This window comes from Pan troglodytes, chromosome 12 (genome assembly GCF_028858775.2).
Source record: "Pan troglodytes isolate AG18354 chromosome 12, NHGRI_mPanTro3-v2.0_pri, whole genome shotgun sequence".
Taxonomy (NCBI): Eukaryota; Metazoa; Chordata; class Mammalia; order Primates; family Hominidae; genus Pan; species Pan troglodytes.
Genome location: NC_072410.2, coordinates 54,894,965 through 54,920,766, shown reverse-complemented (window position 1 = coordinate 54,920,766; position 25,802 = coordinate 54,894,965). Strand labels below are relative to the sequence as shown.

The window sequence follows — 25,802 nt, the reverse complement described above, 5'->3', positions numbered from 1 at the left end:
TAAAGATGACATTTTTCACAGCAATAATCAGTTTCACAGTTATCATTTGTATTAAACTGGTTATTCTATCATGCTACCAATTCAGAAATGCTCCATAAAAATTATGCAAATTATTTCATTTGAAATAAGCTTTAAGTCAATCTTAGGGAAAGGAAAAAAGAAGGACCCCAAACCATGTACCCATTTCCCATGTGAAACTCATCAGCCCTCCTGCCACTACTTGTTATTACAGATTTGAGGAAAAGTGGAGGAGACAGAAGACAAGAAAAAGAACCGTTCCAGAGTAATCCAATATGGGGGGAATGGGGGTAGTGGGGCGGGTAGTGAGAATAAAGCTGTCAAAAGACAAGACAGATTATAGGCCGGGTGTGGTGGCTCACAACTGTAATCTCAGCACTTTGGGAGGCTGAGGCAGGCGGATCACAAGGTCAGGAGATCAAGACCATCCTGGCTAACACGGTGAAACCCCGTTTCTACTAAAAATACAAAAAACTAGCCGGGCGTGATGGTGGGCGCCTGTAGTCCCGGCTACTCAGGAGGCCGAGGCAGGAGAATGGCGTGAACCCGGGAGGCGGAGCTTGCAGTGAGCCAAGATGGCGCCACTGCTCTCCAGCCTGGGTGACAGAGAAAGAATACGTCTCAAAAAAAAAAAAGAAAGAAAAGACAGATTATACTTCCTGTGCCCTTCAAAAACTGATTCAGTTCAGAAATAAGGATTCTTAGAATTCTTGATCAAGAAGTCATCTAGCTTTTCTCTGCCATCTTCAGGAAAACCAATGGCTACAGAGACATGAGCCCAGGGAAATGAGAAGTTTCCCAGAGGAAGCGATTCTAAACTGCCCTCACAGTCACAACCCTGCATTAGGACTAAATAAAGCTGATCAGCATTTATCAATCCATACCTGTGTGATAGATTCATTCATGTCAGTCTCCCCACTGAAAAACAGTTTCCACAAGGGCAGAATGTGACAGTGTTACAATGTATCAACATACTCTTCAAAACTAGCACAGTCCCTGACAAAGAATTCATCCTACATTAATTTTGTTGAACAAATGAAATAAAAAAAGTCTACACCCCAGGAACTGGAAATACTCTGTTATGATTACATATCTGCACTATACGTGAAGTAAGGTAGTGCTATTTGAAAATGGAATTAGATTATTAAGTTTATATTGCAAATATAGGGCAAGTATAAAAACACACTTTTAAAAGTATCCTTGGTATGCAAAAAGAGGAAAAAAATTATATAAAATTCTCAACTAAAATGAAAGAAAGCAGAAAAATGGGGGAAAAGAAAAAGTGATGAAAAGAAAAGTTATAAATAAAGTAGATATTAATCCAATTGTGTCAATAATCACTTTAAATATAAAGACCTAAACATAACAATGAAAAGTCAGAGACTGTCAGAATGGATACACAATAAGACACAACTATGTGTTGTCTACAAAAAACCACTTTAAATATAAAAGTACATTAAATACTACATCAAAATCTTCCTTCTCTCCTATCTCTACCCTCATGCACAAACACACACACACACACACACACACACACACACACACAGAGGCTTTTAGTTAAAAAAAAATATTTTGGCTGAGTGCGGTGGCTCACACCTGTAATCTCAGCACTTTGGGAGGCAGAGGTGGGTGGATCACAAGGTCAGGTGTTTGAGACCAGCCTGGCCAATATGGTGAAACCCCTTCTCTACTAAAAATTTAAAAATTATCTGGCCGTGGCGGCACGCACCTGTAATCCTAGCTACTCAGGAGGCTGAGGCAGGAGAATCGCTCAAACCCGGGAGGTAGAGGTTGCAGTGAGCCAAGATCATGCCACTGCACTCCAGCCTGGGCAACAGAGCAAGACTCCATCTAAAAAAAAAATTATAGAGCTAAGAATAAGTTACTTCCTATTCTCAGTATACTAGATCCTGTCAATGTACTAATCAAGACAGTTACACAAAAGGATTGAGACTTCTCATGCTTTCATACCTTCTGTAAACAGTTCCCACTATTCTGGAGCAAAACTGAAGGAGGCACTTAAACTTGCTGAAGTCTTGCTCTTACATACACAGACAGGCTTTAACATATAGCTGAAAATCAGTTACAGTTTCTCAGGACAGTGATAAAAGAAAACATGCAAATGTAACCCATATGTTAACTTTGATATTTGTCCCTTAGCCCTGTCAGGTTAACATTTCACACTTGGAAAATGACAACTTCTCTTGTTATATTGCTTAAAGAAAACCAAAGTTTTGCTTACCTAAATGAAAACAAGGTTGTTTCTACCTTATGATGTCCAAACGGGACTTAGTCTCTTCCCTAAACCTTTTACTCCTAATAATTTTCACTTTTTCCTGAAGAAAAAACTGAAATTCAACTTTCTGAACCAAATCAGTCACTAATTGAAATAAATGCTCAGAGGAGAGCATATAAGCATTTTTAATTCAAACAACAAATACCATGTGATTAATAAAGTGTCATTCAACTTTCTGCTAAACTATCTAAGCCTTGATCTTTTCAGTTGTATGTTGATTATATGATTCCATTTCAAAAGGTCTGCATGAGAATAACTCTGCTTACAGGAAAACTAGCAAACACAAACTTCTTATTTGGTCCACCTATGTTCTCTTGCCTCGACTGTTCTTTAAAAAAAATAGGTTTAGTTGACAGCATATTCAAAATGAGAGATTTCAAATACATACTCTGATTTCCAGACATCTCTTGAAAACTAGATCTATTAAACTTAGGCTTATTAGTTCATCTGGCAACAATCAGCTTGCCTAATAACAACTTCTCCCTTTAGACAAGGCATGTGCTTTCCAGTTTGCCAGTTGCCAACATTCCATATTGATTCCCTGACACTGAGACCCAGTGCCAGTTGCCATTTACCATCAGGCTTCTGCTGCTGTTTTTCCTGTAATAGAGAACTATTCCTCTGTTATTTGTGTCACTATGAAAAGTGGGGAGATAGACCAAGAGAATATCAGGTGTGTTATACTCACTGCATGCTTCCATCATGTACATTCACTGACCCATCATTTAAACATTTCGGTTTGAAACCTGTGCCCTATAGAACAGTGATGAGATAGTCATTCACTCTGAAAGTCAAGAGGTGCCAGCCAGCTACAAACTAGGGTTTGTAGAGGTTTGTTCATGTAATAAGTGTAATCAAGATGACACTACACATAGGAAGAATAAAAAGGAACACCAAGTCATCAAAAATTTTCTGAAAAATCAAGACTTTCCATGTGATGGTGAATATTGTCAATTTGATTGGACTGAAGGATGCAAAGCATTGTTCCTGGGTGTGTCTGTGAGGGTGCTGCCAAAGGAGATTAACATTTGAGTCAGGACCAGGAAAGACAGACCCACCCTCAGTCTGGGTGGGCACCATCTAATCAGCTGCCAGCATGGCCAGAATAAAAGCAGGCAGAAGAACGTGGAAAGACTAGACTGGCTTGATCTTCTGACCTACATCTTTCTCCCATGTTGGATGCTTCCTGCCCTCGAATATCAGACTCCAAGTTATTTGGATTTGGGGTTCTTTTTCCTCCTCCTCCTCCTCCTCTTCTTCCTCCTCCTTCTCTTCTTCCTCCTCCTCCTTCTTCTTCCTTCTCCTTCTTCTCCTCCTCTTCCTTCTTCTTCCTTCTCCTTCTTCTCCTCCTCTTCCTTCTTCTTCTTTCTCTTTTTCCTGCTGCTTCTTTTTCCTCCTCCTCCTCCCCCTTCTTCTTCTTCCCCTTCTTCCTCCTCCTCCACTTGTTCCTCTTCCTCCTCCTCTCTTATTCTTCCCCTTCCCCATTTTTTTCACTTCTCCTCCTCCTCCTCTTTCTCCTCCTCCTTCTTCGTTTGCTTCTTCTTCTTTGTTCACTTCTTCTTCCTCCTCCTTCTTCCTCCTCTTCCATTTCCTCTTTTTCCTCTTCCTCCTCCTCCTTCCTTTTCCTCCTGCTCTCCCCCATTCTAGAATTCCAATAGACATATGTTTAAGTGTTTGATATTGTCACAGAACTCTTGAATAGTCTGTTATGATGTTTTTGTTTTGTTTCCATTTTTCTCTCTTTGTATTTTAGTCTGAATAATTTCTATAGACCTAGTTTTAAATTCACTGTTCTTTTCCTCAGCTATGTCAAGTCTATTGATGAGCCCAACACAGGCATTCTTCATCTCTTTTATTGTATTTTTTATTTCTAGTATTTCCATGTGATGATTTTTGTAGTTTTCATTTCCCTGCTGAGATTATCTGTCTGCTCTTGCATGTTGTTTACTTTTTTCATTAGATCCTTCAAAGTACTAGTTATGCTTATTTTAAATCCTTGTCAGGTAATTACAACATTTGTGCCAATTTTATTCTGGTCTGATGATTGCTTTGTCTTTGAAGGTGTATTTTTTTTCTTGCTTTTTCAGATGCTTCCTAACTTTTTCTACATCCTGAGCATGAGTCTAACATGGCTTTGATATCAAAATATAAAAGGATCATTCAAGGAAAGAGCACTGCATGCATTACTAAGCATAGTTTTGGAAAACAAAATAAAACAGTGTATAAAAAGAATAATACATCATGATTAAGTTTGGTTTAACACTAAAAATATTAGTTAACATAATCCAACACATTAAGGATTAAAAGAGAAAAATCATGTGATTATCACAGTAACTGCATTAAAAAGCACTTGATAGAGTTTTAACCCTTCAATAATTTAAAGTAAAAACTGTTACGAAAAATAGGAGATGGGAACATTCTTAACTAATTTTTAAATTAATAATTTCAAAAATACATAAGCAGAGAGAGAGAGATCATCATGGCAGATGGGAGGCAGGACTACATTGCAGCTCCAGACAGAACAGCTTACGGAAGCTCACCGTGTGAATTTTAGCTCCAGATCGACTGCAAGAACAAACCAGCAATCCTGAGAGGAACCACAGACCCTCTGAAGGAAGCAGACTGCTCCTGCAGGACCCAGGAAACATCCCAAATACTGTGAGTGCCCCAACTGCAGAGGTGGGAAAGGGAGACCCTCCATTCCCAAACACACACTCCCACTGGAGAAGATGAAGGTCTGTTTGTGGGAGAAGTTTCTGACCTTACCTGGAGCTGAGCCAATTTAGAGAGTCGAGTGAAATACAGGGGTAGAGGAAGCAGCAGAAAGGCCCTGGGAGCTTGCTGGGTCCCCTAGCTGGCTATTCCTGCCTGGCACCACAGGGTTCCATTCAGTGGGTGACCGACCAGAGGAGCAGGGGATACAACTCCACAGGGAGAAGGAAATCTCTAGCTGAACTCTGTAACAATTTGAATGGGGCAAGAAGCCTTCTGGCCATAACTCAGGGGAGGGCGCAAATCTGGCATGCAGACTCCACAGGCAGGGAAAGAACCAAGCCCTTTTCTCAGGCAGCTGGGAGGTGGAAAGCCTGGGGCAGGTTTTCAATCCCCTCATGCCCTCCACCTGGAAACAGACCGGGGCTGTTTGCGGGGAGCACAGTGGGAGTGAGACCACCCCTTTGTTTTGCATGGGAGCTGGGTGAGGCCTGTGACTGCCAGCTTTTCCCCATTTCCCTGACAACCTGCATGACTCAGCAGACAGCCATAACCCTCCTAGGTACACAACTCCAGTGACCTGGGAACATCACCCCCATCTGCCACAGCAGCCACAGCAAGACCCACCCAAGGACCAAGGAGAATCTGAGTTCAGACATGCCTAGCCCTGCCCCGACCTGATGGTCCTTCCCTATCTACCCTGGTAGCGGAAGACCAAGGGCATATAATCTTAGGAGTTCTAGGGCCCCATCCACCATCAGTGCCTCTCTATACTACTAAAACTGATGCTTTCTGGAAAGCCCCACCTCCTGGCAGGAGGCCAACCAGCATAAAAATAGAGCATTAAACCACCAAAGCTAAGAACGCTCATTGAGTCCACTGCATGCCCCCTGCCACCTCCACCAGAACAGGCACTAGTATCCACAGCTGAGAGACCCATAGATGGTTCACATCACAGGACTCTGTGCAAACAACCCCCAGTACCAGCCCAGAGCTGGACAGACTCGCTGGGTGGCTAGACTCAGAAGACAGACAACAATCACTGCAGTTCGGCTCACAGGAAGCCACATCCAAAGGAAAAGGGGGAGAGTACTATAACAAGGGAACACCCCGTGGGACAAAAGAATCTGAACAGCAGCCTTCAGCCCTAGACCTTCCCTCTGACAGAGCCTACCCAAATGAGAAGGAAACCAACCCTGGTAATATGACAAAAACAGGCTCTTCAAATACATGGAAATTAAATAACCTGCTCCTGAATTAGCAATGGGTCAAAAACAAAATCAAGATAGAAATTTAAAAATTCTTTGAACTGAATGACGATAATGATATAACCTATCAAAACCTCTTTGATACAGCAAAGGTGATGCTAAGAGGAAAGTTCACAGCCCTAAGTACCTACGTCAAAAAGACCTCACAAATTGACATTCTAAGGTCACACTTCAAGGAACTGGAGAAACAAGAACAAACCAAACCCAAGCCCAGCAGAAGAAAGGAAATTACTAAGATCAGAGCAGAACTAAATGAAATAAAAACAAAAAATATATATTTACAAAAAGATAAATGAAACAAAAAGCTGGTTCTTTGAAAAGATAAATAAAATTGATAGACCACTAACAAGATTAACCAAGAAAAGAAGAGAGAAAATCCAAATAACCTCACCAAGAAACGAAACAGGAGATATTACAACTGACACCACTGAAATACAAAAGATCATTCACGGCTACTATAAACACCTTTACACACATAAACTAGAAAACCTAGAAGAGATGGAAAAATACCTGGAAAAATACAACCCTCCTAGCTTAAATCAGGAAGAATTAAACACCCCCTGCAGACCAATAACAAGCAGAGAGATTGAAATGGTAATTTAAAAATTACCAACAAAAAAAAGGTCCAGGACCAGATTCACAGGAGAATTCTACCAGACATTCAAAGAAGAATTGGTACCAATCCTTTTGACACTATTCCATAAGATAAAGAAAGAAGGAACCCTCCCTCATTCATTTTATGAAGCCAGCATCACCCTAATAACAAAACCAGGAAAAAGCATAATCAAAAAAGAAAACTATAGTTCAATATCCTTGATGAACATTGAGGCTAAAATTATTAACAAAATACTTGCTAACTGAATTCAACAACATATCAAAAAGATAATCCACCATGATCAAGTGGGTTTCATATCAGGGATACAGAGATGGTTTAACATACACAAGTCAGTAAATGTGATACACCACATAAACACAATTAAAAACAAAAATCACATGATCATCTCAATAGATGCAGAAGAAACATTCAACAAAATATAGCATCCTTTTATGATTAAAACTCTCAGCAAAAATCAGCATACAAGGGACATACATTAATGTAATAAAAGTCATCTAAGACAAACCCACAGCCAACATAATATTGAATGAGGAAAAGTTGAAAGCATTCCCTCTGAGAATGGGAACAAGACAAGGATGCCCACTCTCGTCACTACTCTACAATATAGTACTGGAAGCCCTATCCAGAGCAATCAGACAAGGAAAAGAAATAAAGGGCATCCAAATCGGCAAAGAGGAAGTCAAACTGTCACTGTTTGTTGACGATACGATCATTTACCTTGAAAACCCTGAGAAATTCTCCAGAAATCTCCTAGAACTGATAAAGCAATTCAGCAAATTTCCAATACAAGATTAATGTACACAACTCAGTAGCTCTTCTATACACCAGCAGCAAACAAGCAGAGAATCAAATCAAGAACTCAACCCCTTTTACAATAGCTGCAAAAAACAAACAAACAAAACTACCTAGGAATATACCTAACCAAGGAGTCTAAAGACCTCTACAAGGAAAACTATAAAACACAGCTGAAAGAAATCATAGACAACACAAACAAATGGAAACACATCCCATGCTCATAGATGCGTAGAATCAATACTGTGAAAATGATGATACTGCCAAAAGCAACCTACAAATTCAAGGCAATACCCATCAAAATACCACCATCATTCTTCACAGAATTAGAAAAAACAATTCTAAAATTCATATGGAACCAAAAAAGAGCCTGCATAGCCAAAGCAAGACTAAACAAAAAGAACAAGTCTGGTGGCATCACACTACCTGATTTCAAACCATACTATAAGGCCATAGTCACCAAAACAGCATGGTACTGGTATAGAAATAGGCATATAGACTAAGGAAAGAGAATAGAGAACCCAGAAATAAACCAAATAAACCAAAGCCAACTGATCTTCAATAAAGCAAACAAAAACATAAAGTGGGGAAAGAACACCCTTTTCAACAGATGGTGCTGGGATAATTGGCTAGCCACATGTAGAAGAATGAAACTGGATCCTCATCTCCTATCTTATACAAAAATCAACTCCAGATGGATTAAGCACTTAAACCTAAGACCTGAAACTATAAAAATTCTAGCAGATAACATTGGAAAAACCTTTCTAAACATTGGTTTAGGCAAGGATTTCATGACCAAGAACACAAAAGCAAATATGCAATAAAAACCAAGAAAAATATTTGGGACCTAATTAAACTAAAGAGCTTTTAAACAACAAAAGGAACAGTCAACACAATAAACAGAAAACCCACAGAGTGGGAGAAAATCTTCACAATCTACACATCTGACCAAGGACTAATACCCAAAATCTACAACAAATTAAAACAAATCAGCAAGAAAAAACTAAACAGTCCCAACAAAAAGTGGGTGAAGGACATGAATAAACAATTCTCAAAAGAGGATATACAAATGGCCAACAAACATGAAAAAATGCCCAACATCACTAATGATCTGGGAAATGCAAATCAAAACCACCTTATTCCTGCAAGAATGGCCATAATCAAAAAATAAAAAAAACAGTAGATGTTGGCATGAATGTGGTAAACAGGGAACACTTCTACACTGCTGGTGGGAATGTAAACTAGTACAGCCACTATGGAAAACAGTGTGGAGATTCCTTAAAGAACTAAAAGTAGAACTACCATTTGATCCAGCAATCCCACTACCAGGTATCTACCCAGAGGAAAAGAAGTCATTACTCAAAAAAGATACTGGGACACTCATGTTTATAGTGGCACAATTCACAATAGCAAAATCGTGGAACCAACCCAAATGCTCATCAATCAACAAGTGGATAAAGAAACTGTGAGATAGATAGATAGATATAAACATACATATACATATATAACATATATTATACATACATATATACATCTACATGTATATATACACATCTACGTGTATATACACATCTACGTGTATATATGCACATCTACGTGTATATACACATCTACGTGTATATATGCACATCTACGTGTATATACACATCTACGTGTATATATGCACATCTACGTGTATATACACATCTACGTGTATATATGCACATCTACGTGTATATATGCACATCTACGTGTATATACACATCTACGTGTATATATGCACATCTACGTGTATATACACATCTACGTGTATATATGCACATCTACGTGTATATACACATCTACGTGTATATATGCACATCTACGTGTATATATACACATCTACGTGTATATATGCACATCTACGTGTATATACACATCTACGTGTATATATGCACATCTACGTGTATATACACATCTACGTGTATATATGCACATCTACGTGTATATACACATCTACGTGTATATATGCACATCTACGTGTATATATGCACATCTACGTGTATATATGCACATCTATGTGTATATATACATCTATGTGTATATATGTGTACACATATATATGTATCTATGTGTATATATGTATGTTTGCATGTATGTATATATACACATATGTATGTGTATATGCATATACACACAGGTGTGTATATACACACCTGTGTGTATATGCATATACACATACATATGTGTATATATACATACATGCAAACATACACATATGTGTATATATACAAACATACACATATGTGTATATATACATATATACATATATATTATACATATATATTATACATACATATATTATATATATGTATGTATAATGGAATACTATGCAGCCATAAAAAGGATTGTATTAACAGCATTTGCAGTGACCCAGATGAAACTGCAGACTGTTATTCTAAGTGAAGTAACTCAGGAATGAAAAACCAAACACTATGTTCTCACTGATATGTGGGAGCTAAGCTATGAGGATGCAAAGGCATAAGAATGATACAATGGGCTTTGGGGACTTGGGGGAAAGCATGAGGCGGGATGAGGGATAAAAGACTACAAATGTGGTGCAATGTATACTGCTCAGGTGATGGGTGCACCAAAGTCTCACAAATCACCACAAATAATTTATTCATGTAACCAAATACCACCTACACCCCAATAACTTATGGGGAAAATAAATTTTTTAAAAAATACATAATCATATATATATATAAAATGTATACATTAAGTCCCATTTTTAAGAGTAAAATATTAAAAGTATTCCCTTTGTGATTACACATAAGACAAAAATATCCACGATCACTAATTTTATTCAACAATATACTGGAGATCCTAGACAATACTGTAAAGAAATAAAAAGGATAAAAATTTGGAAAAAATAAAATAAAACTGTTGTTCAGATACATAATAGGAATTAGTTTACCAAGAATATTTGATATAAAATTACATATAAAAGCTATTACGTTTTTATATACCAGCAACAATTACCTAGAAGGTGAAATTTTTACACATCATTTACAAAATATGGATTATCTAGGAATAAATTTAATAAAATAACAAAAAAAACCTCTATGGAAAAAATAACAATACCGCTTTTAAAGATCTGTAATGTAAATAAATAGAAAGTAGACTTTATGGGATCAAAAGACTCCAGTAATAAAGATGTCCATTCTCCCTAAATTGATCTATATATTCAATAGAATAAATACCAAAATCTCAACAGTTCATTGTGTGTGAATGGGGCAGGGAGGGTGGAGAGAGAGAGAGAGAGAAGTGAGAAAAAAATGTGCATGTACATACATGTTTGTTTTGAAACTTGAAAGCTAATTCTAAAATTCATGTGAAACTGTTAAAGTGTTGGCTAGTCTTGAACAAGATAGGCATGAAGAAGAAAACTGGGGGGAGGGGACCTTGTTCTACTAATTATTAAAAATTATTATAAAGCTACTATTATTAAAACAGCCTGGTATAGGCTAAAAGGCAGAAACAGAGAAAATCAAACAAAACAGAGAACCCAGAAACTCAACAATACTTACCAGGACAACTGATATATGATTGAATTAGCATTGTAGTTCAGTGGAAAAAGAACAAAATTTCAAAAGAAAATTGTGCTGTTAGGTATTCTTTAGAGAAAAATTAAAATTTACCTTTACCTACATATACATACAGGTAATCAATCCAGTTATTTAATCCTAAACACCTATATGTGAAAAGTAAAGATATAATATTTTAGGTAATATCTTCTTGGTATGCAAGAGTTTTTAAATAAGACACAAAAAGTAAACTTTGTAATAAATAAAAGGAAAACTTAGGCTATATGAAAATTAAGTTGTGCTCATCAAAAGACACCATAAAGATAGCGGGAAGATAACAATATTTGCAACTCATGTAATTAAAGAAGAATGGCAATCCAGATTATAGTATAATTCCTGTAAATTGCTAAAAAGAAAAAAGAAGAAGATGAAGAAGGAAAAAAGAGGAGGAAAGAAGAAAGAGAAGCAAGAAAAATGAACAAAAGACTTGAACTTTAAAAAGGAAATTTGAGGCCCAGCACAGTGGCTCATACCTGTTATCCCAGAATTTTGGAAGGCCAAAGTGGGCGGATCACAAGGTCAGGAGTTCAAGACAAGCCTGGCCACCAAAGTGAAATCCCGTTTCTACCAAAAATACAAAAGTTAGCCGGGGATGGCGGTGTGCACCTGTAGTCCCAGCTACTTGAGAGGCTGAGACAGGATAATCGCTTGAACCCGGGAGGCGGAGGTTGCAGTGAGCCAAGATAGTGCCACTGCACTCCAGCACTCCAGCCTGGGCGACAGAACAAGACTCCGTCTCAAAAAATAAAAATTAATTAATTAATTAATTAATTATAAAAAGGAAATTTGAATAGTTAATAAACATGAAAAGGTTCTTGACCTTACTAATCATCAAAGAAATGCAAATTTAAAAAACAATTAGCAATTACTATACTGGCATGAGATTTGAAAAAATTATATTTTACAATACCAAGTGCTGGTGAGGATGTGGATGCAATGTCAAGTTCAAACACTGTTAGTGGAGGTATATATTTGCAAAACTCCTTTGGAAAAAATTTGGCCATGCCTAAAAAAGTTGAACCCATACATGCATTATGACCAAGCAATTCCAGACATATACACCAGAGAAACTCATGCCTCGGAAGGTTTGTACCAGTTGTTCATAGGAACATTGCCTAAAGTTGGACACATCCCAGATGTACATCAACAGTAGAACAGAAAAAATAAAGTGTAGCATATTTAAAGTAGAATAACATACCACAATAAAATTAAGTACACATCAATAATACGTGTCAATGTGTTTCACAAACAGAAATAAGGAAAAGAAGCAAGTGACAAAAGAATATTTACAGTGTCATTCCATTTGTATTAAGTTCAAAAAGAGAAGGAAATGCAATGCAATTTACTAACAAGCATTAGTGGTAACAGTATAAAGTAAACAAGAGAAAGGATTACCACAGAAGAGTAGTATGTAGTTATGTTTGAAGGGTAGAGGGAATTATGTCAGAAAGAAACATAAAGAAAATTTCTAAAAACTAGGAATGTTCCATTTTATAACCTGGGGGCAGGGATTATTTGCTTTAATATTATGTTATTTCAATTGACATATTAGTCACCATTCTGAATGATTAATATTGGTTACAAGTTTTTTTTTAATCAAATATTCAGTAGTCCATAACTACTTATTGGTCGGAAAGGTAGGAAATCTAAAGACAGGAAGTTGTTAAATGAATTAAAATATATTCATATGGATAAGCTAGATACTATATAGTACACTATATAGTATATCTATATATCCATATTCATGTTAATATACTATGCAGCAGTTTAAAAGAATAAGGTATATTCATTTAAACTCATAAGGCAATATATCACAGATGTACACTAAGTGAAAATGACAAGTTGTACAAATTTCATTTATACAAAAATGTTCAAATCTCAAAAAATATAAAACCATAGTATATTCCTATTTAAACACATATAAATTTGTAAATGTATTGAATGAGTTCAGAAAAAAAGAAAAAAAACCCCACCAAACTGGTAATAGTAGTTACTTCTACAGAAAGGACTTATGTAGGGTAGAGGTGACATTGGATGGGGAAAGGTGAAGAAATCTAGAGGGAATTGCATTTAACCAGTATTATTTGCCTTTTTTTTTTTTTTAATAAAGAATGTATTTGTGCATCAATTGTTTCCTTTGTTAAAAGTCTAGGACTTTCACTTCTACCAAATGAAGAATTAACTGCTATGGGAAATGTCTCTGTAAACAACTGAAAATCAGACAAAATATACGAAATAGTATTCAGACATGTGTAGCAGATAGCATGGGACTATGATCTCTGAGAGAAAGGAAACAAATGAGATGAGCAGTAAAATTAACCCAGATCACTGCCTAGAGAGTTTCCAGGCCTCAGTACAGGAGGGAGAACTCAAAAAGGAAGGGAACCCAGTTGACTTTTTCTCACTAAGTTTAGGAAGCAAAGATAGGGAGGCCAAGGTGTCTAGAATTTGCAGACAAGAGTAAGTAGGGCTGCACAGAGGGTTCCAGAGAACTGCAGAGGGATGCCCTCAAGTCTTTGAGAAATAATCTGTACATAATATGGGGTGAAACTTTGGAAAGCAATAGATCAAATAATTTTCATAGTTCACATATGGCTAGGAAGAATTTATGTTCAAATTCCAAACCACCACAGAAGAGGGATCTCATAAGACACAGGAAACTGAATAGAGAGTCTTCAGAATTGGGGTGGTTTTATAGTGAAGCTAAATGATCAGTAGAATAAAGGCTGCGCTGCACATGCCCTAACAAAACTTAAAAGCAAGCCTGGAAATGGTAAGACTGATAGTAAGTAACATGACTATATTCAGAACAAATTCAACGTGCTTTAAAGAATACAACAAAACCCAGCATGAATGAACATAAAGTTCATAATGACTAGAATCCGATTAAAAGTTATAAGCATGTAAAAACAAAAAAAGCAGAAAAATATGACCTATAACTAGAGGAAAATTCAACCAGTCGAAACTGACCCAGAAACAACAGAAATAATTAAATTATTAGAGAAGACTTAAAAATACTATTAAAAATATGTTCCATATATTCAAGGATATTTTTCAAAACATAAATGTGATGAGAAAAAAAGTGGAAGATATAAAAAAGAACCATATGAACTTCTAGGGATATGTATTGATAAATACACTGGATAAGATTAACAGCATATTAAACATTGCAAAAACAAAAAGTGAATTTGAAAGTGTTGCAATAAAAAATATTCTCTGTAAACCACAGAGAGAAAAAAAGAATTTAAAAAATGAACAGAGCAAAAAAAACTTCAGTGAATTTGGGGAAATATCAGCCAGTCTAACATACATTTAATTGAAGTTTTGAAAGGAAAAAAGGACTAGGGATTGAGACAGAAAAAAAAAAAAACATTTGAAGAAATGATGGCCAAAAAACTTTAAATTTGATGAAACCTGTAAATCCGCAAATCCAAGAAGCTCAACAAACTTCAGGCAAAATAGACATAGAAAATCACACCAAGGCAAATTATCATAAAAGTGCCAAAAATGCCAAAAACAAGAAAATCTTAAAAACAGTCAAATAAAAAATGACACATTTAATACAAATAAACAAAAATAAGAATGTCAGCAGACTTCTCCAAAAATATGCATGACAGAAGACAATGGAGAGACATGTTTAAAATACTAAAAGAAAACACTGTCAATGTAGAGTTTTATACTCAGCATACTTATCTTTCAAAACTGAAGACAAGATCAAGATGTTTTGGAAAAACAAATGCTTAAATAATTCTTTGTCAGCAAACATGCATTACAAAAATGTTAAAATTCCTCGGGCAGAAGGAAAATATCGGATGGAAATTTAGATCTTCACAAATGAATGAAGAGCAATGGAAATGGCAAGTATAAAAGACTTTCATCTGATTTTTTAATGTCTTTAAAACATAGTTGACTATCTAAAACAGTAAGAAAATGGTATCGTGGAGTTTTAACATATATGGAGATAAGACTGAATGCTTTCTCCCTAAAATCAGGAACAAGGTCAGGATCTCCGCTCACACCACTTATATTTAACATTGTGCTGATGTTCTACCAGTGCAATAAAGGAAGAAAAAAAATTAAAATCATAGAGAGTTAAAATAATGAAGTAAAACTGTCTCTATTTGCAGATGGCCCAATTGTCCATATGAAAAATCCCAAGGAATATACAAATAGCTACCACAACTAAAAAGTGAGGTTAGCAAGATCACAGGATACAAGATGAATATACAAAAATCAATTGCATTTATATATACTAGCAACAAATAATTGGATATTCACTTTTAAAATATAAATATACCATTTACAATCATGTCAAAAAATATGAAGAGTTAGAGATTTGTCTAAATATGTGTAATACTGACATACTAAAAACTACAAAATAAAGTATTGCTAAAAGAAATTAAAGAAGATCTGAATAAATAGACATGCTATGTTCATGAATGAAAGACTCAAAATTATTAATGTACCAACTTTCCCATATTGATGTAAGGGTTTAATACAATCCCAATCAAAATCACAGCAGTCTTTTTGTAGAAACTGGTAAACTGATTCTAAATTTTATAGGAAAATGAAATGACCCGAAATTGCTAAAATAAATTTGAAAAAGAAAAAGTTAGAAAGTGTTCACTACCTGATTCAAGACTTACTGTAAAGCTATAATAATTAAGTCAGTATAGTATTTATGAGGATAAACATATAGATCAGTGGAACAAAAGAGAGTCCAGAAATAGATCTACTCAAAGATGTCAAGGTTACTCAATGGGGAAGGATAGTTTTTTCCAACAAATAGTGCTGGAACAATTGGATATCCATTTGGAAAAATAACAAGCCTAGACACTAACCTTTCACAATACATAAAAATTAACTCAAGAAGCATCACAGGTCTAAATATAAGAGCTAAAACTATAAAACTTCAAAAAAAACCCATAAGAAAAAATATTTGTGACCCTGGGTTAGGAAAATATTTCAAAAATAGGACACAGAGAATACAAAGAAAAACATGATAAATTAGACTTTGTCAAATTAAAAACTTTTGATCTTTAAAACTGACCATTAATAAGAATACAAGCCACAAAATGGGTGGGAGAAAATATTTGCAAAATTTGTATCTGATGAAAGACTTGAATCCAGAACATGTTAAAAAACACAATTCAATAATAAGACAACTTGATTTTTTAGATGAGTAAAAGATTTGAACAAAGAAAATATGAATGGCAAACAAGCACATAAAAAGATGTTCAACGTCATTAATCATTAGAGAAATACAAATTAAAACCACAACGAAATACCACTATACTCTCTCTGAAACAGCTAGAATTAAAAAGACTGACAATACCTAGGATTGATGAGAATATGGAGCAACTGAAACTCATACATTGCTGGTGGGAATATAAAATTATACAGCCATTTTGGAAACCATTTTGGCATACGCTTATCATATCACACAGCAATTCTAGTCATAGTATTTACCCAAGAAATGGAAACATATTTCTACACAATGTTTTGTGTGCAAATGTTCATAGTCACTTTATTAGTAACAGTCAACAACTGCAAATAACCCAAATGTCTATCAACTGTGAATAAACAAGCATATTATGGTGTATGTACTCAATGGGGTACTACTCAGCAATGTAAAGGAAACAGTTCATGCTACGTAAAACAACATGCGTGAATCTTAAAAGCAGTTTGCTAAGTGAAAGAAACCCAAGACATAAAACTGCCTAACTGTATGATTCAATTTATAAGAAATATGGGGAAAGGTAAAACTAAAATGATAGAAAGCCCAACAGTGATTGCCAGGGACTGGAAGGAGGCAGAGGTGATTAAAGGGAAAGAAGCATGCAGTAGATTCTGGGGTGATGGGAATATTCTTTATCGTGAGTATAATGAGATAGTGATGATAAATATTTGCCAAAACTTATTGAACTGAACACTTAAAAGGGTGAATATAATTATACGTAAATCACACCTGGGGGAAAAAGCTTAGTTAAAAAAAAAAAAGTTTAAGGAGTTAAACAGGAAAATGAGGCCAATGGTTATAATGTAAATGTCTAATGCAGCAGGAGTAGGTATCTTCTAGAATCTTTCAACCCTTCTTCTAACTGCTGCAGCTGCTGGATTGGATCATTGGATCTGTTACCAATTAAAGAAGCTTAAAAATGCTGAGAAGATGTTCTGTAGCTGAAAGCACCACCTTTCCCTATCTAAGGCTACTGGGGAACCTTTTGAAATCTTCTACTCTTGCTCATTGGCCAGGTATGGATTTGCTGAGGTGGGGAGGGTGTAAACTTGCAGGTGATACTGTGCTTTGATGTCTTTCATCTTATTAAACTCTCCCAACAATCTGAAGGTAAATAGTTATTCTCACGTTGCAAGTAAAAAATGGAAAAGGCCTAGAGAGAAGAATTTGGGTTTTTAACTTTGAAAGGGATCACATCCATATCCAGACACATTCTCATGAATTTTTGGAACAGCAAATCACAGAAAAAAATCCCAAAAGCACCTAGAAGAGAAAAAAAAAATCAGCTACCTCTAAGGAACAAGATTCTGCCATTAAACGCTCAAGGAGTTTGTAAGAAGAGTCTTTTGTGGGTTTCCCAAAGCTGCATCAGGTAGGACTGAGAGGAAATGGATAGCATCCCCTTTAGTACTGGTAAAGGAAACCAGAAACTTCATAAACAATAGCATGGCAAAGAAACCAAGGAATGTCAAGGGAAGGCCCAGAAGCCAGTGTGACTACAGCAGGACTGAGAAATAGGCCTGGAAGGCCAACTTCGTGTCACACTGCAGAAAACTTTATGGTTGAGAAGAAAGAGTAATGATTCTCCCTGCAGCTCTCTGTCCCATGCCTCATCTTTTTATGACCTTTGACTTTCCTACTCTCTCCCCAGAGACCTACTGATCCTCCTAACTAGAGAGTCTAGCATTGGGAAAAGGAAAAGAGTCCCAAGTATATCCACAACCACTAGTCTGGTAGAAAAGAACAAAGAATCCTCAAGAAGATAATGTTGCAAAGGAGAAAAGACAAGGTGTATACAGAGAAAGCACAGGAATTTGTGAAGAATAAATAACAGAGTTAATATCTGCTGGCCTCTGTTTGACTGTCCTGTTCTAATGTCTATGAGGCTTCAGGATTCACTGATGATGGTACACTTCTTCCACTCTCCCCTAAACCCTCCTACCCTAGTTTGGATTAGAAACTCTTTCTTGTTTTGATCTTCACGTACACCCTAAGAATACCACCATCACTACAAGTATTATTAAGTAAAGGCTAGCTGAACTACCCAAATTTTCTGACATTGTTTCTCCTAGTTTCTTTGCTCCAGAAGTCCCAGACTTTTCCATTCCTGAGATTAATTCTCTTCCTTTAGCTTTGGTGCATCCCTGATCTTGCAAGGTTCAAAGCCTGCCATGTGTTGTAGTCTAAGCTCTTCTCTCCCTCTTTTGCTTCTAGAGGAAAGACAAGGGGAGCTTTGGACCCCAGGAGTCGAGGGAGCGGAGGCGGCCCACACTCTGGCTCAGCTTCCTCTTTATTTCTTTTGTTCTCCTCAAGTGCCTAAAAACAATTTCAGATGGATCTCCCACTGGCATGGGAGATCAATCTCCTGGCAATAACTGCCCCATTAGGTCTAGAAAACAGATTCATGCCCAGCTGCACCCTTGGCTAGTGTCTGACATAATTTTACTTTATAATCCTAAAAGAAAATTTGCCCCTTCCCAACCTTAAGTCACATTACAAACTCTCTCTCTACCTTGACATTACAATTAGCTCCATTATCCTCTCCCAATTCCTGGAGTTCCCTGTGTAAACAAAGAGATGGGAAAATGAAATTCTGCCATACATCTAACACTTCACCAACTTCCGGTTTATTTTAATGCATTCCCAGAAAGCCTCTAGAGGGCAAGCACCAAGCCTTGTTTGTTGTTGTACTCTGCATGTCTGGCACAGTACTTGCTACATGGTAGATGGTTAATAAATGAAAAAATGAATGCCTCATAGTTTGCTTAAACTGAAAGAATTATACAAGATTCCTTCATGCACAAACCTGCAGGCAAGTCCATGAAAAGATGGCTGTCTGTCTAACTTTCAGCATTCCATCCACTTCAAACATGGCTCCAGGTACCAAAAATGCCCTCATATTTTGGTGCAATGCAGAATCCATACTGGAGGGATGGGCTTTGGTTTTCATGACAGGATTTAATGTGTGGGTTAGGCTGTCAAAAAAGGAAAGGAAGGCTAGGCGCAGTGGCTCACTCCTGTAATCCCAGCACTTTGGGAGGCCAACGCAGGCAGATGACCTGAGGTCGGGAGTTCGAGACCAGCCTGACCAACATGGAAAAACCCCATCTCTACTAAAAATACAAAATTAGCTGGGCGTGGTGGTGCATGCCTGTAATCCCAGCTACTGGGAGCTGAGGCAGGAAAATCACTTGAACCTGGGAAGCGGAGGTTGCAGTGAGCTGAGATTGCGCCACCGCACTCCAGCGTGGGTAACAAGAGCGAAACTCCATCATAAAGAAAAAAAAAGAAAGAGAGAAAGAGAGGAAGGAAGGAAGGAAGGAAGGAAGGAAGGAAGGAAGGAAGGAAGGAAAGGAAAGGAAAGGAAAGGAAAGAAATGAAGCAACAATGAGAAACGTTACCTACAAGATGGCAGAAGACCAGAGGGGATGGTAGAGAGCCACAGGGATGAGAAAAAGAACTAATAACCTGCACTCTCCATGTCTCCCACTCTCACAGCTATCTAGACCTTGATCCACTGGAGAAGCAGCTTGGTTTCTGCCCTTCCTGAGTTCACGGGCTCAGTTTCCTTGAGCTCCTACCTTTTCAAGTGTTCTGTTACCTGGCAGACAGACCAGCAAAGTTCTACCATGGTTCTATTTCTGTCGCCCCCCCTGCAACAAATACCTTCCAGACTTCTTCTACACCATATGAATTAAAAGCACATCAGTGAGAAAATTAACTGGAAGGAATAAAATTTCATGGCCATTTGGCAGCCTCATGGTTCAGCAATACCAGTGGTCCCTCACCTTTGGCTTCAGGCGCCGTGCACAAGCCGGCTCCAGTGAGCCACCAGCCATCACCCACAGTGCTCTTCACAGTCATGGCCTTGGTAGAATGATCAGACCACTACAGCTGCAAGGAGGGAAATCCAGGTCACCGAATGCCTTCCCTCTCCTCTCCACTCCTCTAGCCTGTTTCCTTCTACTCAAAATCTCCAGCTATCAGTGCAATCTCATCCCGCAAATCTTTTCTCAGGGAAGATGAGAGGAAGGCACCCTCCCCACCCATCTCCACTTTTGAAATGCCTCCAGGAGTGCCAGCTGTACAGACTTTTCCAGAAGGGTGTTGGAGGAGAGTGTGGCGCATTCAGAGCACCAAGGCTCCCTGATTATGCAAGGCATACAAGAGCCCCTCTATTCATCACCTCGAGGTAGACTATTAAATCTCTGGAAGCCTTCCACACAGTTTAGTAACGGAGATCCATTATGCCCTCCCTCAGGTTCCATTGAACACCAGCAAACGAACATATGGTGAGTAAGTTCTAATGGAATTCCACACCACATGCAGGCTCTGCGCAGAGCTCTGGGCTGGAGGGAAGCTGGCCCCAAGCAGCCTTTGATGGCAGCTCCTCCAAGTGGTTTCTGCAACAGGATTTTCCTGCTTTCACCATGTAAGGATATGAGGCGTGGAGAATTTATTTCTGTTTTCTAGTAAAGCATTTGGTGAGGAGTGTGGACATCTTCTTATATCCCCAGCTTGTAGAGGAGCTTATTAGCTGACTTTGGGTAGGTCACTTGGCCCCCCAAACCTTTGGTGCCTGTCTGTGTAAAATAGCCACAACGATACCTGTTGTCTATTTCACAGGTGTTGTAATAATGAAACGGCTCAATGGACATAGGATGTTTTGGAACGCATTTCAGATTTGTATCATTATCACAACCCGCCCCGGATTTCCCACCTCCGGCCCATGTCTATAGGCTTCATTCCACACAAGAGCCAACTGCATTATCCTTAGGAGAGTTAAAAATAAAACACCAAATCTAGAGTATTGATGATATTGACAACAAGAAAATGTATTTTCTACAACTCAGTAGCTTTACAGTTCCTTTTTGAAAACTATACCTTTAAAAATTAAAACCTGTCTTCTCTCTTTGTCCTCCCCCTCTCCGACCACCCCCCTCCTCCCCCTTCCCCACCAAAAAGTGATTATGGAGTGAGAGCCATACTGATTATTTTGACTGATCAACTGGAGAAATTTAGATAAATTTGGCTTTTCATTAACTGCAGCTGTTGTTTCTTTCAGTGCTTAAATGCAATTTATCATTTGAATGTGCCGGCTGAGGAACGTTGCTTGAGTTTTCCTTTGCTTTCAATCATTAGTCCTAACAGTATGAATCCAATTTCTATAGTTAGCCTTTAAAAAGGGTCCCATTTTCCGTCCTTTATGGTTGTTCTTATTGAAATATTAAGTTTTAGGATCAGTTCTCCATCACACACACCACTATCAACATACTACTATTCAAACCCAAATCCAGCTTCCATGCCCTGAAATCACAAGTGCAAAAGCCCAAAACCTCTCAAGGCTCTCCGTCTCCCCACCTCAGCCCCAGCCCTTCACCATCCCCACCCACCCACTTACTTAGAACAATGTTTAATTTGGTCACCAGATTCAAATATGCAGAAGTAAGGCCTCCCAAACTCAACGAGATTTCCAGCTCCAGTGCACAAAAAGAAAGTTGTGTAGTTCCACATGACTTGACTGTGAATGAGAGCTGTGAAGTGATAAACGACCTCCAAACAACATTGGCTTATTTAAATTAAACTATTATTCATTTATACAGGATGATGACTCATGATTATCTGGACAGGAAGAGAAAAAAAAATGAAGTAGGAGGAGATAGCCTCAGAACTTGTTTCCTGTTAATGTTCTAAGAGTAATATCATGCTAGTCTTTATGTGGTTTCTCATTATTCTTAGAACTTTAGTTACCATCTTAATTATTCTATTGTTTCTCTTGGAAGAGGAGGAGGAGTAGACAGGCTACATTTTCTTTTTTTCTCACATCATGATGGATTAAACGTCAAGAATAATTAAATGCCACAGGTTGCTAGCCAACAATTGAACGCTGACATCTTTTAGGAGAACCCACCCAGGAAAGAAGAAAACAGAAACATCTTAACATCTCAGTGTCTTTCCTGACTTCATTTACGTAGGCAGGGATCCCAACATCTTAAACTAAAATAAAAAAAAAAAAAAAAGAACAAAGCCTCTCCAAGCTAATAATTATTCTATGCTTGGAATGAGAGTGTTCAGAAGAACCAGACATTTATGTCGAAACGTTTTCCAAAGTAGGAGAAGTGGGGGTTTGCTCCTGTGCACGCTGGCAAATGAAAACAACAAAGAATGTGGATCATCCCAGAGACTTTAGAAACAACATGGGGCCATTTCAAAAGTTCTGATTCTGAGATTTTGAGGGCAAGGAAACAAAGGAAATGTTATTGGTTAATTTATCAATAATTGATAGACTAGGCTGTACTTCCAGTTCCATTTAAGAGCCAACTACAAATAAAATTGTCAGCACATGGCTGAGTAAGAACTATCTGGGGTGGAAGAAACTGAGAAATATTCACTGAAGCGTTAATATTTCATGAAGACCAGAAGACCAAGGTCAGTTTTGTTATGAAGGACCCTGAGGTTCCAGTTCACTTTGAAATGCTGAAGCCAGGCAATTTCAGGACGTTCTATTCATTCTGGCAAGTAAAGACATCTTCCAAACACACAGCAGTGACTTTATTCGAGCACAAAAGTTGGCCCCTCTGGGAGTAGCAAAATCGAGACAAACGATACTCTAGATAATGAGTTCTTCTCTACAAGCACCCAAGTTTTTGTGAAGAACAGCTTAACTTTTGTGTGTTTACCACAAGACTCTCAACTCTCCACATGGCTTGAGTGACAACTGATATCTCTACAATATTACGGCCACACACATCCCATCTCTTGTTTGATTTTTTTGGATCTCCTCTTTCCCCAAAGCCCACTCTTCCTTAATATGAAGAGGTTGGTCTTGAATCTGCATTCTCTGGTTCCTATCCCTTTAGTGTCTCTCATTTTGGGTGGCCAGTCACTCACTTACGGGGCACGGACAAAGTAACAGACAAACTAAAAGCCCTTCCAAACCAAACAACAAGGGCCAGGCGAGAAACTATCAGCTCTTCCTAGGAAGCTGAGACGCAGTGCCCTGAGTGATGATGGAGCCTGACAGGAACAGAGAGCACAGCCCACTCATCGTAGCTACAAACTATCAAATTCTTAAACACCAACACCAGATCTTCCTTTTCTTTCTCTATCAAGAGTCACTGGTTTAAACACTTGACCAAATGATGTGGCCTGACTACACTAAAATCTCAGAATTTAACACTATATAATTCATCCATGTAACTAAAAACCACTCTTACCCTAAAAGCTATTGAAATTTTAAAAATAACAAATAAATTTAAATTAAAAAAAAATTAAAATTAAAAAAGACGTGCCCTGAAAGCCTAGAGCTCTACAACACCCCTGAAATATAACACTTCTCCAAGACCCCAGGGATGTCAAAAAAGGAGAGCTAGAACGTAACTGTATTAGTCCGTTTTCATACTGCTGATAAAGACATACCTGAGACTGGGCAATTTACAAAAGAAAGAGATTTATTTAATGGACTTACAGTTCACTTGCCTGGGGAGGCCTCACAATCATGGCGGAAGGCAAGGAAGAGCAAGTCACGTCTTAGATGGAGGGCAGCAGGCAAAGAGAGAAAGAGAGCTTCTGCATGGAAACTCCTGTTTTTAAAAACATCAGATCTCATGAGACTTATCCACTATCATGAGAACAGCACAGGAAAGACCCGCCCCTATGATTCAATTACCTCACGCCAGGTTCCTCCCATGACACATGGGAATTGTAGGAGTTACAATTCAAGATGAGATTTTGGTGGCAACACAACCAAACCATATCAGTCGCTCTTGTTAAAGACCCTGAAGACTGTTCTGAATGGCTTGGGTGCAGGGACAGTGCTCCCATTCTCCTTAAAGTGTCAGAATTCTTTCCCTTTACTCCCCATGTGAGAACCTATTATCCCACAGACTCCACCCTGCAAAACCAAATGTGGCAGCCCACAAGTTGAGTTCTAAGAGAGATGCACTCCAGACCCCTCCACCCCAATCACCCACTTTCCACCCCTGCTCTGTGCCCTCCCCATCCTGAGTGAGGGTGAAAAGGTAGCACAGAGAAGACAGGACCAAATAATCCATTCTTACTCTCTTACAAATGGTAACTTGTTGAGTGAGCATTGCTACCACTCCACACCCAGATAAAAATAAAACAAATGTCAACAGTATATATCTCTTACCACCTGAGACCATGTAACCTGAGATCTTACCACCTGAGACCATGAGACCTAGCTCTCATCCCAGTTCCTTGCTGTGAAATACCTACTCAACATTACTGTCTATGAGTCTGCTACAAATAATTATTTGAATATCTACTACCACAGGCATAAAACGCTTTGCAGCACAAGTTCAGATTCAGGGCCATAAGTTCAAATTCCTGACCTCCAAACAATATTTGCAAAGGGAACATCCCTCAGACCACTTTCCTTGGACATTTCACCCATCCAAGAGAGGAAGGCCTCTACCCACACTACTATCTTACTACAGAGTGATTAAGAACTTTCCACACTATTATCCACCTTCTCAGTGAGAAGAACTAGAGTGCGGATAAAGAGAGTGCATGCTCAGTAAATATTTATTGAGTCCTCACTGTGTGCTAGGCACTCTGTAGGCACAAGAATGTACTACAGGTTGAGTATTCCTTATCCAAAGATACAAAAGACAAAATGCTCCAGTGAGCATTTCCTTTGAGCATCATGGCAGTGCTCAAAAAGTTTCAGATTTTGGAGCATTACAGATTTTAGCAGGGGTGCTCAACCAGTAAGTACATAATGCAAATATTCCAAAATCCAAAACACTTCTGGTCCCAAGTATTACAGACAATGGATACTCACCCTGTAGTAAACCAGATGACCAAGCAGCCTTCCCTCATGTGCTTTACCATCTAATCCTCACAGAGTCTCATGAGATCTCTAGCAACACCATTTAATCAAAGAAGAGAGGCAAAGAGAGCCCCAGATAGAAAAGGACAGAGGTGGGATTGAAAACCAGTTTGTTCTCTCCAAACCACTGCTCTTTCCAGGAGATTACACTGCCCCCAAGTTAATGGGGAAACAAGGACTGTTGGTTTGCTCTTCTTGGCCTATTATTTTAAAAATGGCAGGAAATGGGCTTGAGGGCCAATCAAGCCCACTCCCCATTCAGTCCAGGGCTGGGGATTGTCACTGGGAAAGACAATCTCCAGCTGGACTCATTGATGGCTCATGGCTATGTGTTCATGCTAGATGGCCAAATGGGGCCAATTGGCCTCTAGGCCCATGCTTAAGGCAACAGCAATGTCAAGG

The 25,802-nt window shown here is 38.1% G+C and overlaps 1 long non-coding RNA gene across 1 annotated transcript in view; it reads right to left on the bottom strand.

Annotated features, from left to right (window-relative positions):
* LOC107971665 (uncharacterized) overlaps positions 1–22,021 on the bottom strand; it is a 30,171-nt gene extending 8,150 nt beyond the window's left edge. Inside the window, exons 1-2 of the long non-coding RNA XR_001714564.1 lie at positions 21,948–22,021; positions 20,335–20,440 (exon numbers count right to left, since the gene is read on the bottom strand). This is a non-coding gene — a long non-coding RNA (uncharacterized LOC107971665). The remainder of the gene's footprint in view (positions 1–20,334; positions 20,441–21,947) is intronic.
* Positions 22,022–25,802: the final 3,781 nt, after the last annotated feature.